The sequence below is a fragment of the Desmodus rotundus genome, chromosome 6 (genome assembly GCF_022682495.2).
Source record: "Desmodus rotundus isolate HL8 chromosome 6, HLdesRot8A.1, whole genome shotgun sequence".
Taxonomy (NCBI): Eukaryota; Metazoa; Chordata; class Mammalia; order Chiroptera; family Phyllostomidae; genus Desmodus; species Desmodus rotundus.
Window position 1 is genome coordinate 144,639,800 of NC_071392.1, and position 5,733 is coordinate 144,645,532.

Here is a 5,733-nt window from a genome sequence, read left to right on the forward strand (position 1 = left end):
ACCAAAACCTCTGCAGGACTTGGGCCCCAAGTTGAAATGCCTGTGCTGACAGCAATTACTTCGAGTGGATGCTGGGCTCTGTCTCAATCCTTGTCCAAGCACTGTATTGGTGGCAGGCATTGGGACTTCAAATAATGTCCACAGGAAAACCCCCTGCTTGTTAATGATATACATTGACAAAGAATATCGACATTTTACTTCAACACTCACATGGAAATGTGAGGAAAGTGAGAAAAATAATTCACAAAACAACCTGCTTCATAAGAACCTATTTTTGTAAAATCATTGCAACCAAATGACAACATACATATGTGCATATGTGTCTGTATGGGAAAGTAACTGGGAAAACACGTGTGGATACCCCTGACTGTTCCGCGTCCTCTCTGGTAGGTTAGAGGTGACAAAGGGCCTTTCAGTTTAAGGCTATTTATGTATCATCTGAGTATTTTTACAACAAGAACGTACTAGTGTACTGCTCATATAATGTATGTAAAATGGTTTAACTAATGAAAAACACCAAAAAGAAAGCAAGCCCCCAAACTGTGTATTCTTACAGAAGTGGAAATCTTTTACATTTGCATTCATGTAACATATTTTTTGCACTCTAATTACATCCATCTTTTTCTTTACCTCCGATGGAGGGAAAAGAAAGCAATTGAAATCGACTAAAACTACATCCAGACATCACCAAGCCTCTAGAAAGATGGAAGATTATGAAATAATGCTTGAATGAACATATAAGCGCTTACACTACAAAACATGTTTTTCCATAAAGGAGAAAATGCATCAGGTCACTATGTATTTATTTAGGTGTCTGCTGTTAGAATCTGTGTATCACGTCATGCATTCACCCAATTAATACGTACTGAGCACCTGCTGTGTGATGAGAGAGTCCATTCCCAGTGACTCTCTTATTCTATGAGAGTCACTTCAAATTTTACAGCCGTAAATGAAGGAAGAAGGGGTAAAGCCAAGGATTAACATGTCCTGGTTAAAACAACAAAGATATCAACAGAAAATGCTTTTCTGCACCATGCAGAATCTAGTATGCAGGTCTGCTCATGCGTATTGCCTTTTATTGCAGTCATTTGTGTGGATATCAGGCTGCCCTGATGGGCTCGGACTTCCTTGAAGAAAAAACAGGAATCTTGTATCAGTGGCACGAGCATCATGGCTGGAGTCTGCAGCACAGCAGGCCTATATTCAAGGATTCAGTCGGTCTGCAAATGCTTATCTAGCACCCACGGGGAGTCAGGCCCCTGGGATGTGAGGTGAAAGATGGGGTTTCCTTCCTAGTTGAGTGTCAAGGGAGAAAAATCATGAAAAATGTAAACAAATTAGAGAATTTCAGATTCAAATAAACTACATATAGGAAACAAACTGGACTAGGGATGGGCAGCTTGGCACCCTAGAGAGAGTAGCTGGGGAAAGCTCTTAGATGACATGTAAGCTGGAAACTCAAAGAGAGAGAGAGGCAGCTCCGCAAACAGTGTGAGAAAAGTATTCCAAGGAGGAAAACGACTGTGTTGAAAAGGCTCTAAAACCAGAAAGAACTTAGTCTGTTCTAGAAGCAGAAGGGAGAGGTTGTTGAGGTCAGTGGAAATCAAGTCCCATGGAAAGTTTCGAAAGGGTTTAAATAACAGAGTAGTTGAATCTGGTTGGCGATTTAAAAAAAAGAAAAGAAAAATATTTAGGCTTCTGTGTAAGGAAAATGAACTATTAGGAGAGCAAGGTGAAATGGGGGGGATACCGGTTAGGAGGCTATTTCATGGATGGATGGATGGATGGATGGATGAGTAGGTAGTGGATGAAAAGAATGAAGGTGGGGGAGGGACAGATGAAGGAAATGAATAAGTTAATAAATAATAACCGTGATTACAAAAGAATAAGGCCTATGAGAGTATTTTGACCTAGGTATTATAGCTTAAACTGGTCCTTAAGTCAAATATTTTTTTTCTTAAGTCAAATTTCAAAAAACAAAAGTAAATCATTTTGAGCAAAAGGAACAATGCTGAAATAGTCTTCTAAAATGACTGCTTTGAGAAATTTAGTAATACACTGGCATATTTGTTTTAAAATATGTTATTTGGCCTAGATACATACTATTTCACGATCATATTGACACAGCAATCCCATACCTAGCACTTCGTACCTTGGAAGTGTACATAAATGCACACGTTTTTGTATAAAGGATTGCCCTTGCAGACTTATCTGAAAGGGAAGTGATTGAACAGATTATGCACATTTTTTCTACTGAATACCACATAGCTATCTAAATATAGAATGTTGTGTCACCTATTCTGACATAGACCAAAGTCCTTGTACAAATAGTGGGGGAAAGTAAGTTATATGTGTGTATGAGAAAGAGAGAGAGAACGAGAATGGTTTAGAAGTGTGCTCACACTGTACCACTAGCCTCATGTGGCCTTTGAGCACTAAAAATGTGACTAGTCAGAACTCACACGTGCTTTAAATGTAAAATACTCACTGAACTTTGAAGACTTGCAATGGAAAAATAACTAAAATCATTAATGACGTTTATATTTATTCTACATTGAAATAAGTCCTTAGGTAGATTGAGTTAAATAAAATATATTCCTAAAATTAACTTCAGCTAGTTCATTTTTACTCTTTTGAATATGACTAGTAGAAAATTTTAAATTACCTATATAGCTCCCATTGTGATTTTACTGGACAGTGCTGGTCTAGAAAAATCAAGTAATAACCCTGCTCATTCCTGGGGAGTGGGAATGGGGAGAGGGTTTGATGAGGAGGACAGGGAATAAGGACTTTCGCCTTCGCCTAAAACCTACTGTGTTTTTCACAGAGCATTTAACTGAAAATTTAAAAAGCCACTAGTGGGAATCCAAGCAATGCTTGTAGAAGTTTAGATGATAGTATTGCACCAATGCTAATGTCTCAGTTTCGACAAGTGAGCCCTGGTTATGTTGCTGTTAACATCAGAGGAAACGGGGGAAGCGTTGCAAATTTCTGTAAATCTCCAATTATTTCAAAGTAAAAAGGTAAAAAAAACAATAAAATAAACAAGCAACTTAAGAAGTGGTGTGTTTTCTGCTTAAAGAGAGATTCTTACTCAGAGTCTCAACACAGTGCAGGCAAGTGGCTCCAAACCGGCTGCCCTCCCCGGGTCCCTTGTGGGCGTGCTTGCTGGAGATAACATAGCCAGGGTGGCCAAATGTCATACTGTTTGGCTTCTATCTGAAACTCCACCCAATCAGATAACGCTTTTCTCCCCTGGGGACTAGAAACTACTTGGCTGCTGCTTGTACAGTAGGAATTTTTACTGCAGTACGAGGGTTGCTGGAGAGAACCAAGAAAGCACAGCTCTTCGGAGAACTTTACCGAGGCCTGGGCCGGGCAGATTTTAAAGCCACTGGATCCTCACTTCAACTCTCAGATTTAGCCAGGACTCAGGTCAGGAGATTTTTGCTAAGATCTTGTGGCAAACTTGGGAATAAAGACATGAATTAAAATAGCTATAATATCAGTAAAACAAAACTGTGTGAAATAACCTTAACCTACAAATACACAGCTGTTACATTTCAAGCATTTTATGAAAAAGAATTAAATCCAGCACACAATTGAGAAGTAATGACAAATAAAACTGTGGATAATAAAATTGAAAACATCTTAGATGTATAGACATGTGGATATTTCAGAGCCGACCAAATGAAAATAAACATTACAACGGAGTGTAAAATATTCCTATTTTAAATGAACAAGGGTTAAAACGAATGCAAAAGGAGAAATACACAAAGGAGAAATTATAAAAGACAGCATATCGATTTATCATGAAGCATGAAGCCAGTATGGACTGTAAGTTATAATAAAACATTTTCCAATGATGACATATGCACAGAACTATATCAAAATAATACGTATAATTAAGCAGTGGCCCACCTCCACCACCACCACACACGAATAGTTTAAATAACAATTAAAAAAAAAAATCTCACGCCCTGGCCAGGTGGCTCAGGTGGTTGGAGCGTTGTCCCATATACCAAAATGTTGGAGATTCATCCCTGGTCAGGGCACGTACCTAGGTTGTAGGTTCGGTTCCCAGGTGGGGCGCATACAGAAGGCAATCTATCAATGTTTCTCTTTCACATCAATGTTTCTCTCTCTCTCCCCACCCCCCTTCCTCTCTCTCTAAAATCAATAAACATGCCTTGTCTGGTGTGGCTCAGTGGATTGAGTGCCGGCCTGCAAACCAAAGGGTCGCCAGTTTGATTCCCAGTCAGGGCACATGCCTGGGTTGCAGGCCAGGTCCCCAGTTGGGGACAACTGGTTGATGTATCTCTCACACATTGATGTTTCTCTCCCTCAATTTCTCCCTCCATTCTCCTCTCTCTGAAAATATTCCCGTCTCTCTGAAAATAAATAAACAAAAGTAAAAAATAAAATCAATAAACATATCCTCAGGTGAGGATTAAAAAAAAATACCTCACTGCTTCTTCTGGAAAAAGAGGGCCACACCAAAAGCAGAAGGAATTTGAACAAGAATTCAGACAAAAACCACTACTATGAGGAAATGAGTCACTTGGAATGTCCTTTATAATTGTTGTCAATTAACTGATAATAAGACACAGAGGAGCTTGAAGGCTGAAAGCAACATTTCTGACTCATACCGCTCTTTGCACAGGTTTCTAGTTAAAATCGGTCAAAATCTGAGCCCTCCTAAAGCTTGAGAACCTTACCCAAATGGTCCCCCAAATGATCCAACTGAGTCCCAGAAAATGTGCATGGAAATCTTAAAAATTACAGCTCTAGGGCATCTCTACTTATCTCCAGAAGGATCCACACTTTCTCACTAGAAATCCAGAGACAAATTAATGTTTTCATTTAATTTTTTGAATTTAAGTTTAAATGAGAATAAAATTAAAATTTAAAGGGGATTTGAAATTGGCACCTGGGGATGACCCAAAATCAACTGCAGGCAAACCTCGGAGATATTGTGGCTTTGGCCCCAGACCACCCACAATAAAGCGAGCCGTAAATTTTTGCTGGTGAAGGACCCGGGCCCTGCCTTTAATTTGTGAAAAACTCACATGTAAAGCACAGTAAGGCAAAGCACAGTAAAACAAAGAACCATTTGGAATTTCTGCTTTGGGAATTTCAAACCGAGAAAAAGTCACAGTCAGACAAACCATAGTAAGGCTGGCCCTGGCTGGGTAGCTCAGCTGGGTAGCGTGTCACCCAGTTAGGCCAAGCTTGCAGGTTCCATCCCCTAACTGGACGCAGACAAGAATCAACAAGTGAATGCATAAGTAAGTGGAACAACAAATTGATGTTTCTCTCTCTCTCTCAAATCAATAAGTTAAAAAAAAAACAAAACATAGTAAGACCTTACTTTTTCAGTCTTAAAAGAGAAGGGCCCTTCTTTTCACAGCCTGTGAGACCCTTAGCAGAGCTCTGGGGAGGGAAAACAAACAGAATCTCTAAGGCACTTCTATGAACAAAACACATATTCAAACTAATTACACTTCCTAATTAAATTTCCACTTGTCATTTCCAGGGCACTTGCAGCAGCTTTTCATTCCGCTTTCCGCCACCATTCCCATTCCAAATAATTGGTGGAATGGGGCTCCTACTCTGGAGACCGGAGGTCCAGCCCCAGCTTGCTGCCACACCCTTCCACTGGCCCTGCTCTGTAAACCAACCAATCCTCCATTTCTTTCTATGAAGAGGACGGCAGACAGGAAAACATTGCTG